This window comes from Phocoena sinus, chromosome 11 (genome assembly GCF_008692025.1).
Source record: "Phocoena sinus isolate mPhoSin1 chromosome 11, mPhoSin1.pri, whole genome shotgun sequence".
Taxonomy (NCBI): domain Eukaryota; kingdom Metazoa; phylum Chordata; class Mammalia; order Artiodactyla; family Phocoenidae; genus Phocoena; species Phocoena sinus.
The window spans coordinates 79,304,262-79,316,199 of record NC_045773.1 but is presented as its reverse complement, the minus strand read 5'-3'; positions in this window follow the sequence as shown (position 1 = coordinate 79,316,199).

Below are 11,938 nucleotides of genomic sequence, written 5' to 3'. Positions count from 1 at the left end.
CTTCCAGTTTTAGATAAATAAGTTCTGGAGATGTAATGTACAGCATGGTGACTATGGTTAACAACACCGTATTGTATATTTGAAAGTTAAGAAGAGAATGGATCTTAAAAGTTCTCATTACAAGGAAAAAAATATAACTGTGTGGCGATGGATATCAACCACTCATTGTGGTAAACATTTTGCACTATATACATATATCAGGGCATTATGTTGTACACCTTAAACTTATACAAGGTTATATGTCAGTGATATCTCAATAAAATTATATCTCAGTAAAACCGGGGGAGAAAAATGACCGAAATCTTTTATAGCCACTTAAAAAGCTGTTTTGGGAAATGGCTGAAAGAATTTCTTTAGGAAATGGTTTTCAAAAGGTAACCACAGATAAATCAGAATCATGACAACGAGCGGAAGGCAAGACTTCTCTCTTCACACGAGTGATCTGTTGGCCTGTCCTCCTCCTTTCTAGTACTATGGGGTACTAGAAGTACTAGAGTACTCCTCAGGAGTGCTAGAGTACTAGGACAGTTTTCAGGAGTGCTGGAGTACTCCTCAGGGAGAATTGAAAACTTGTCCCATCTGTGGCAGGAAATGTCCCCGGCTATTTTTTTTCTCCACAATATTTGGGGTTCTCAGCACCTCAACTGCATTATCTGTTGCATTTTCAATGTCCTTGGAATCATCTCAAACAGAGCAGACGTGAAAGGCCCAGGATCTCATCTACGCCTTCTTGGAAACAGAATGAAGGAACGGAGAGAGCGAAAGAGTTTCAGAGGAACAGAAAGACGAAGATGCTACCACTGAAGTAACAGTACTTTGTCTAGTATGAAACTTGTGGGGTTGGTTTATGAAACATGTGTCCTCTAGTTGATTTCTAAGACTCGTCAAGACACGGGCTATGACCCAACCGCATTTCCTGAACACAAAGAGCAGCAGAATCGAACAGCTGCATGAAGAGACTTTCCAGTGGCACCAAATGGTCTCGTTTCCTTCTTCTTCCTCCTCACTGTCCTCCATGAGAGCTCCAGTTTTGTCCCATTTACCTTTATTTTTACAGCACCAGGCTCAAAATATGTGCTTGAGAAATGTTTGATTGGAAGAGTCCTTGTGTAATGAACATGGCCATGGTCAGGCAGCTGTATTTGAATGCCAGTACCTCTTTTTTGCTGAAGTACTTTACAGAAAGGTGAGCCTAGACATAGAATCTGGAAAGAACCATACAATCAGCACACATTTTCAAAATGAATGCTCTTTTCTATTTGAATGGTGACAAATGCACATGATACAAAATTGGTTCCTAGTCTCCGTCTTAAGGCATCATCGACTAGTTTCTTGTCTGTTTTCCAAAGATTAGAGATACTTTCTGCACACAGTAGTCCCCCACTTATCCGTTGGGGGGGTGCCTTCCAAGACCAGTGGATGCCTGAAACCATGGATAGTACTGAACCCTATATATGCTATGTTTTTTCCTATATATACATACATACTGATGGCAAAGTTTAATTTGTAAATTACGTTCAGTAAGAATATCTGAATTGCCAGCATCATTACTCTTGCACTTTGGGACCACTATCAAGTAAAATAAGGGTTACTTGAACACAGGACTGTGATACTGCAACAGTTGATCTGATAACTGAGACGGCCATCAAGTGACTGTTGGGGAGCATATACCGTGTGGAGGCCTTGGACAGAGGGATGATTCTTGTACTGGGTGGGAAGGAGCCAGATGGAGGGAGAGTTCATCGCACGACTGCACAATTTAAGACTTATGAATTGCTTGTTTCTGGAAGTTTCCATTTAATATTTCAGACTGCAGTTGACCACAGGTAATTGAAAGCACAGAAAGCAAAACCGTGGACAAGAGGGGGACTGCTATATATGTAAGTGGTATCGTACTAGATTCATTTCTAACATGACTTTTGTCATTTTCGGACACAATTTGGACATCAGATCCTTATAAGGATAAAGGACCACAGCTACCTCATTTTTAATGGTTTGTAATACATTAAATGACTATATTATAATTAATTTAGTCCCCTAGTGATAAAAATTTAGATTGGTTTGAATCTAGTAAATTATTTTGTCTAAGTATATAAATTTATATATTCAGTTTAGCAGAGTTATAAAGCAAATGCTTGTATAAGCACCACCCAGGCCAAGATATAGGACTTACAGGCATTTCAGAAGGTCCCCAGTATCACCTCACATGGGTCAGAATGTCCATCATGAAAAAGTGTACAAACAACAAATGCTGGAGAGGGTGTGGAGAAAAGGGAACCCTCCTACACTGTTGGTGGGAATGTAAACCGGTACAGTCACTGCGGAAAACAGTATGGAGGTTCCTCAGAAAACTAAAAATAGAATTACCATATGATCCAGCAATGCCACTCCTGGGAATATACCAGGACAAAACTGTAATTCAAAAAGATACATTCACCCCTATGTTCATTGCAGCACTGTTCACAATAGCCGAAACATGGAAACAACCTGAATGTCCAACAGATGAATGGATACAGAAGATGTGGTAAAGAAGGTCCCCTAACTGCAGCCCTCAATCCCACCCTCTCCTGATCACAAGCCCCTTCCTGCATCCCGAAGGTGATTGCTAAGGTGGCTTTTTATATTTTTACTACCTTTATATGTATTACTCAACAATAGTTTGATTTTGGCTTTTTGGGGAGAACCTAACAAATAGAGTCACATGGTGTACTGTTAAAAACGTATTGAACTATAATGTACATACAAAAGAGTGCACGGTCATAGCCTAAGCTCAGTAAATTCTCCCAAGAACACAGCAGTCTGGCCACCGTCAAGTGCAAATTCAACGTTGTGTCCAGAAGAATCATCGTATTGTCGTGTATAGCTGTACTTTGTTATGTTCATTGATGCATTAAATGTATTTATTTGCACCTGAAATGCCTTTCCTCCATGCTCTGAGACAGGTGTCTCTGCTTGCTAAACATTTTGGCTCAAAATTCTAGGAATTTTGTCTGATAAAAAGTGTCTGATGTAATTCACCTCCCCTCGGAGAGCCCCAGGAGTTTGCATCTCCCCACCCTGCATGCTCCTTGGGTATAAACAACCGATTAGGGACCTATAACCATTGGATCTGAGGGTCTGAACAAAGTTTAAAGGTCACTTGTGCAAATATCTGAACAGACATGAATCTCCTTTACAGCTTCCCAAACAAAAGCTTATCCAGCATGTGTTTGTATCTTTGCAGAGAAGAGAAATTCTTTCCTTCAGAACATAATCAGCATAGTAATTTCATCAAGTGCTTTGAATTCAGGTCATTTCAAGGATGCCTTACTGTTCCCTGAGGACAAGGAAAAAATATTAGGTCTTCAGTTGAAAAGTATTAAAAGCCTTACATACAGCCAGGCATCCAAGTCTGTGTAAGTCAGAAAGCCAAGCGAAGGACCCTGAAAATGCTAGTCCTTACTCTTAAGATGCAGTTGTCAAAACAACCTAACATTTGCACTGACCACAATACATGGAATTTCAAACTTTTGGACAGAATCCAAAGTACTTTTTAGATCAGGGACCGTCTGGCAGCCACAACGATTACAAAGAAAGGCCTTTAAATTAGGCTCTGTTGAATATTCAAAAGGCCTAAAAAGGAAAGGACAGGCTTAGGGTGGAGCAGGCTGTGGGATGAAGCCATGGGCGTGGAGGAGTCTCCTGGGTCTGGGAGGCTCCCCCTGCACCTCAAGCAAGTGTCAAGGAACAGCCACTGCGTGGGTGGGAACTTTAGTTTCTATTTGGTCCAAGGCTTTCTGGATATTTCAAACATTTCACATCTACTAAACTAGGCACTCTGCCCTCCCAAACCTTTTTCTCTAGAAAACGAGAGTCTTGATATTTATCAAAGCAAGAACATGTACATAGCTTGAAACATCAGATGGCACCACCAAACTCTTGACGAATAACAGCCATCTCTACCCATCCCTCCCCACTCCCAAGTCCTTTCCCCACACTCCACTTTTTAATTCTTTTAGCTGATGGCATTTTGTTTAGGTGTTGCCGGCCTCTAAGTGGCCTTGACTCCAGATGGTGCCTTAACAGCCATCGCTGCCTCTTGTCAACCAGCCCTACCAGTAGGGGTCAAAGTTAAGCTGGGCCTGGACATTAGGACTTGGTTGGAAGCTGACTGTCTTGGTGGCCAGCTGGGTGCCTCCAAGCTCACAGCATGAGTGAGATGGGGAGACGTAGAGATGAGACTTGTGCTTGTCAAGGGGGATGGGGGCAGGGAGAGGGTTGGACTAGGTGTTTGGGTGTGGTAGGTGCAAACTATTACATTTAGAATGGATAAACAACAAGGTCCTACTGTATAGCACAGGGAGCTACATCTAATCTCCTGGAATGAACCATAATGGAAAAGAATGTTTAAAAAAGAATATATATGTGTGTGTGGCTGTCACTTTGCTGTACAGCAGCGACTGACACAACACTGTAAGCCAACTGTACTTCAATAAAAAAAAAAGAGTGGATGAGGGGAGGGTTGGGGGAGATGGAATGGAGGATAAATAATTGCATGTGGTGACTGAGGAAAAGAGGATGGAATGAATTTTAAAACCAGAACCAACTCCCCAATTCTCATTCTGTTCCAAATGGAAAGAATCATTCTCCATTTTCTGACCAGAATCCCTCCCTTAAAATGGGAGCATTGGCTTCCCTGGTGGCGCAGTGGTTGAGAGTCCACCTGCCCACGCAGGGGACGCGGGTTCGTGCCCTGGTCCGGGAAGATCCCACATGCTGCGGAGCGGCTGGGCCCGTGAGCCATGGCCGCTGAGCCTGCGCGTCTGGAGCCCGTGCTCCGCAACGGGAGAGGCCACAACAGCGAAGGGCCCACGCACCGCAGAAAAAAACAAAAACAAAACAAAATGGGAGCATTGTCCTATGAGAACAGGAGGCTTTTGGCCCAGGGTGATTTCAGTGGTTTATCCTCTCATCCTGCAAATATCTGGAGGATTCCTCCAGAGCAGTTTTTTTTCTTCATCAGGAGAGAAGAAACATACCTGACTTGTTTCTTTTTCTAGCTTCCTTTGCCTTGCTAAGAAAAAAATTATTTTGGAAATCTAAGCACCCTCTGCTAAGCCTTGGGGTTGTTTATCTATAACTGTCACAGAGAACTTGTGCTCCTTTTGGTACAAAATAAAATACAAGAATCGGCAGTAACCAGGAGACACAGGGTTCTTTGGGCTGACGCAGGCTGAGATGTACAGCCTGGGAGTTCTCATTCCTTCAAGTTCCTTTTGTGTGACCTCATACCAGGAATTTTCTCCTTGTGCAAAAAATGGCACAGAACACTGTCCTCTTTACCCTGAGAGAGGAAAGAGCTTGTGTCTAGTTCCCTGTCTGTTCAGGCTCTTCATATGTCCTCAACAGACCTTCCACGGACTGGCCTTTTCCCACCTCTTGGAACCATTCGGTTTTGTTCTGGTTATAAGGCAAATGGAAAACATCCTTTGAGGAACTCAAGTCTGTGAGCTGTTGAGACTCCATCCTGAGATGCTGAAAGCTGTTCATGAAGGCTGAGAGAGAAGATTAAATACGTTGAGACTTTAAAAAATACTTTTTATTTTTTTATACAATTTTAAATGCTACACTCCACTTATAGTTATTACAAAATATTGGCTGCATTCTCCATGTCGATACATCCTTCAGTCTGTCTTACACCCAATAGTTTGTACCTCCCACTCCCTCACCCCTGTAGTGCCCCTCCCCCTCCACTGGTAAGTACTAGTTTGTTCTCTAGATCTATGAGGCTGCTTCTTTTTTGTTGTATTCACTGGTTTGTTGTATTTTTTAGATTCCACGTATAAGTGATGTCATACAGTATTTGTCTTTCTCTGACTTATTTCACTTAGCATACTGCCCTCCAACTCCATCCAGGTTGCTGCCAATGGCAAAATGTCCTTCTTTTTTATGGCTGGGTAGTATTCCATTGTGTGTGTGTGTGTGTGTGTGTGTGTGTGTGTGTGTGTGATCTCTCACATCATCTTTATCCATACTTCTGTTGATGGAACTGCCCTGAGACTTTCTATTGAGAGCATAGAATGTGCCAGAAGTTGTGCCAATCTATACACTACCTTATTTAATCCTCAAAACAATGATGTAGAAAGTGTGATTGTCTTTGTTCCACAAACAAGAAAACTGAACTCCGAGTTGTTAAGTAACTCAGAAGGACACCCAGGAGACAGTGCAGAGTAAGGGTTAGTTAAGAGAATGAGCCTTCAAGGGGGTGGGGAACTGGGAGATGTTGGTCAAAGTGTACAAATAAGTTCTGGGGATGTGGCACACAGCAGGGAAGGTAGACTTCAGGGCAAACTGCTAGCATGATTGACTGTCCCTGACACCCAAGCAGGTGAGCTTAAGTCACATCTCAGTTACACCTGTCACTCAGTGCTGAGAGGACTCAGGGCTGCAGCTGGGCACCCACAACATCCAGTGACATTCACTGAGGCGCCACCATGAGGGCCTGGCAAAGCAACCCCACCTCCACAATACTCCACGGCGTCCCCAAGGTCCCACACAGACACACACGCCTCTGTGCAGTGGTTGCCATGCTATCTGCTTCATCAGAGTCACCGTGGCTTGTCCTGCTGCATTTTATTGGTGCTGCGGTAGCAAAAGCTGCCAGGGCTTAACCGTAGGATGGAGACACAGCACTCTGGGCTAATGTGAAGAATTCTTGGCGGGGATGTGGAAACGTGCTTTGGATGAATAGAGATCAAAAGGCTGACTTTAATGATAGCTTCCTTAGAAATGCTTGGCATTTCGCAGAAGCCATCAAAGCCTGACATAGTCTGCATGGCTAAGTAATTGTCCTATAAGCAGAAACCTGAAGCTGTCTCTCTCTTTGGCTTCCGGTTTCTTGGGCCAAGCCCATCATCAGGACATAGATGAGATGTGGGCTGGGCAGCTTGCTTTGGGCTGTTAGTGACCCTGCAAGATGTGCTCTTTTTATGGCCCCGATCTTTTTCTTCTTTTAATTAATTAATTAAAAAACACTTTTCTCCTAAGCCTTCTGAGGGGTAGGGCATGTCAGAATAATAGAAATTAAAGCAAAGAGATGAAATATAACACTTTGAGAGTGTCCAGCAGGAGTAGATTGTTTGTAATTATTTAATTATTCGTTGGCTGGGGGCAAATCAGGGAAGACTTCCAGAAAGAGGAGTAGAACTTTCAAGGTAGAGCTGGAGGAGCTGGGAGAAAAGGAATTCCAGAGCCAGCAGAGCAAAGATGCAGGGGCAGGGAGGTGCCTCAAGTGTCCTGGGAACCAGAACCACTCTTGGCTAGCTGAAGGCATGAGCAGGAAGGACCGCTGGAAAGGTAGGTCATTATCTAGTCATTCCGAGCCTAGAGTGCAAAGCTCATGATTTTGGATTTAGCCTGGACCCTGGAGGTCAAACACTGGCTGATTTCATTCATCCTGCAGATGGCTTCTGTTTGGCCTGTATAGCATGTGTGTGTCTTTTTAATTTGATCCAAACTAAAAATATGGACGTTTCACGCACAAACCAGCTTCTCTTTAAACATGGGAAGATCTGGCTTCAAGGAGACAGTCAACAGGAGCCTAGTAGCTGATTCCCTTTCAGGCAAGCCACACAGGGACCCGCTAGCAACTGCCTACCCGCCTGGCCCACTGTGACTCATTTGTGGCCCCCTGCGGACCCTACCACAGAGAGGAGGGCCGTGCAGCCTTGCGTGATGCCAGCTGGTATAGTCATGGGCACTAAACTTGTAATTTTCTCTTGACTCTTTTAGGTAATTTCTCAGGCTCTTCTGGCTACCCCTTTTGGGTTGCTCCTGGTTAGATTTAGGAAATCATTGAAATTTGTCCAACATACTATCAAGGATTTTCCATGATCTTCCACACCTTTCCTTTTATATCAGCCTTTAGAGCATCACTGCCTTCCATTTATTTCCCCTGAGCTACCCAAAGCCTGACCGCTGCTCTAGATGTCCAGTCCCTTGCCTGTGTTAAGAGCAGTCTTATGCATTGGTCAGTGAGGAACAGAGGGTAATTATGTGCCGTCCCAGTCCTGCACCAAGGGCAGGCATCATTAATCAATCAATTCTGGCTTGCTTCCCTGAGTTCAGACTCAGCATCAGAATCTTTCTCAACTGCACTTCAGGCAATCCCTACCAATCGATCAAGTCCAGTCATAGATTTGACATAATCTGACTTGCCCCAGGATAAGAGGATTTCTGATATAAACTGCCCAGTTGAGATAGGTCACAGGTATAGTCTTAGGGCTTCTTTCTCTTTCAAGATTTATGATGTTAGGATCTTCTTGCTGGGGGCTCCCAGTCATAGAGCTATTTCCCCCACCTACCTGAGTGCTGCTGTTCTCTTAGATAATCCTAGGCGATAATAGTTTCCTTTTATAAAAGCCTATTTTGTGCCAGGGCTTAAGATGTGTAGCATTTTGCTGTCATGGCAACCCTGCAGCTAGTAATCATTGTGCCTAGTTTACGAATAAGGCTCCAGGTGTTTAAGTGAATTTGACTACGATGATAAGTGCTGGTAAGGGTGGATGTTCAAACCCACAGCTATCCAGCTCCAAAGTCCAGCGTGTTTCTACCCTTTTACGCAATTTCCTTACTCGCCCCTTCAAGTTCTGAGTTAGGGGAAAACCTTACTCCTTCACACCTGGAGGAATAAGATCCTTTCCTTCCTACTCAGATTCCAGGGTCTCAAAGGAATCATGCTTAGGTCTGAAGGATGCTTAGCCAACAGACCCTTGATCTAGAGAAGCCCCAATGCTTGTGGCTACCACTTGCTCCGAGTGGTACAAGCGCCTATTACTGGAGGCTTGACTTGGGAGCCCCAGGCAAGGAACTCCTCCTCTGACACTTTGCTGGTCGAGAAGGCCACAGAGGCCGCCCCTCCACTGCTCCCCGGCCCTCCGTCGATGAGGACGGTCTGACTGGGTGTTGGCTCACATTTACCGAGCACCCACGATGCATCAGGCTCCGTGCTAGGCGCTCTGAGCGCGCAGGTCCTTTGATCCAGTTGATGGTCTTTGAACCACACCATGTCACAGCGCTCCAAATAAACCCACTCCTCTAGGTGATCACGCAGAGTAGGTGTCCACAGATGAGAACAAAGAAGGCACAAGGCAGGAAACTTGGCTTCTAGCCCCGCACTTGGAGGGAATGAAAGTCATAAGGCAAAAAGAAGACATCTCTTGGCAAGTGTCCTCAGTTACCTGGGATTCTGAACAGAATCCCAGCCACAGATGTGAAAACGAATCAAGAACAGACGTGAGAAAAGTAGAAACTAACAAAGAGTAGAAATCAGCACTTTTTCATGCTGTCGGTGATGCCTCACACCAAAGTCTCCATCAGCCAAGTGCAGACTTGGTGACGTTCTGAGGGAAATTAGCAGGGCCCAAAGCAGTCACTTCACACACTAGGAAACCAAAGGCGTTTTCTTCTTTCCTGTCGAGAGGAAGAAAAATAGATCGAACAAATAACCTCATTCAAGTGAAATCTGATGAAAAGCTGGTTGTAGGGCCTTGGCAATGCCTGGTATGTAGTGACCATCCATCCCCACTTGCCCAGGACAGTCCCGTGTTATGCTGGTTGTCTCAGTGTAATTACAAAACACACTCCTCTTTCCCCTAAAAAGTGTCCTGATTTTGACAATAACCTGACTGTACAGTCACTTTGCTTCCATAGCAGGTCTCAACTTACTGCCCCTTTGGCCTGCGCACAATATGTTGGGTTGAGTGTATTTCCAGTGTTCAAGGAAAAGCTAGTCTGCACAGAAATCCATGCTGTCAGAAAGAAGCCTGTGCTGATGAAATTTCTACTCTTCCCCTCAATCTGCTGCGCGCACACACGCAGCATCTGCTGTCAGTCAAATCTTGGATCAGTCTTGCAAGCTTTTATGAATCTCAATTCCACGACTCAATGTCTATTGGAGTCACAGGCGGAAGGTGCAGATATGGAAGCTTCGAGTGGATTTAGGGGTGATGCAGCAAATATCTGTACTGGGCAGAAGGCTGGGGAGTAGGGCTCGGGGGCTCCCAAAGTATGCAATAGTTATAATAAATCAGGCCGCGTGTGTGTCAAAAGGGGAAAGGCCGGTCTCTCTTGTTCCCCTTTCCATCTTGTCAACCTCCTAACCCGACCCCAGTTAACTCATCCCCGGAGCCCTTTTCTGTTCATTCCAAACAGGATATTCAGTTTCCTCCTGCAGCCGAGATAAGCCGGCCAGATAAACACTGGTCAAGAAGACCGGGCTTCCTTGGCTGGTAATTGAGGGGTTCAGCATGTGGGAGTCAGGGCTCTGTGGTCAGGGTGGCATCTCATTTTGGATACACACCTTGTATTAGTTCCTATCACGTGCAGCTTTGAAGGCCAATCAGAGGGCCGTGGAACGCCCCATTTTCCTGCGAGTGTGAAAACCAGCTCCCTCCCTCACACTGACGAGAAAAAGAGGCAAACTTTAAAAGAGTGGGACAAGAGCGTCACCTAGTGGCAAAAGCATAGTTCATTCATTTGAGGGAAGAAACGTAGTGCTGACTACTATATATAAAAGATAACTAATGAGAACCTACTGCACAGCACAGGATCAGTATTCGGTGCTCTGTGATGACCTATATGGGAATGGAGTCTAGGAGAGAGTGCATATATGTATATATATATGGCCGATTCACTTTGCTGTACGGCGGAAACTAACAACATTGTAAATCAACGATACTCTAATTTAAAAAATAAATTTTAAAAGGTAGTGTTGAAAGAACCGTGGAATGTCTGCTGCTTCCTAGGGGTTAATGTTCACAGCACAGAGGTGCTTTGGGATCAGGAATTGAAGAGAAAGAGCCCCTGTCCTAAAAGAACCCAGTTTTATCGAGGGACACTGACATGTACAAAAATTAGAAGTGTGATACCTGCTGGGATGGCGGGAACGTGGGGTGTTTTGAAAACGCAGAAAAGGGACACTTGCTGGTGGAATCAAGGAATGTGTCACGGAGGTGCTGAGCCTAAGATTAAGTGGGAGTTAATTAGCTCCAGTCTTGGCTCACCCATCCCAGCGAGGTTGAGCATGGCACACGGCATCCACCGGCTTACACTTTCCTGTGACATGCCCACATTTCTCATTTCTCAGATTGCTGCAAAAACGCAAACTAAATGGAACTTTTTTTTCCTAAACACACACCGGATGGGGGGTTTTCATCTTTTTTGGCTGCACCACGCATCACGTAGGATCTTAGTTCCCTGACCAGGGTTGTGAACCTGCACCCCCTGCATTAGAAGCGTGAAGTCTTAACCACTGGACCGCCAGGGAAGTCCGGTTTTCATCTTTAACATAACATATATTAACTTTTTAAAAGGTCTGCCCCACATTGAATTGTGGGAACTTACGAAGCAGCTTTTTTTTCTCGGCTGCGTCGGGTCTTCGTTGCTGCACGCGGGCTTTCTCTAGTTGCGGTGAGTGGGGGCTACTCTTCGTTGCAGTGTGTGTGCTTCTCACCACGGTGGCTTCTCGTTGCGGAGCACGGGCTCTAGGTGCACGGGCTGCAGTAGTTGTGGCTAACGGGCTCTAGGCACGCCGACTTCAGTAGCTGTGGCGCACGGGCTTAGCTGCTCCGGGGCATGTGGGATCTTCCCGGACCAGGGATCGAACCCGTGTCCCCCGTATTGGCAGGTGGATTCTTAACCACTGCACCACCAGCTGAGTCCCCGAAGCATCTTTTAATGTCACTATGAACTTGAAAGCAATCCTGGCTGCAGCTGTTTTCTTCTGAAAGTACACAGGTACTCAACTCTAGCTGTATTTGAATCACCAAAACCGAACCTGAATCTGGTAGAGATGTGCCGAACGCAAACTCTGAAATTACTCATAGCGTTGCTGCCAGGGCAGTAACGTACAGTTCACTTGGCGGCTGGCCCTCTCCCAACTTTGGTTCTGGAGAGAGTT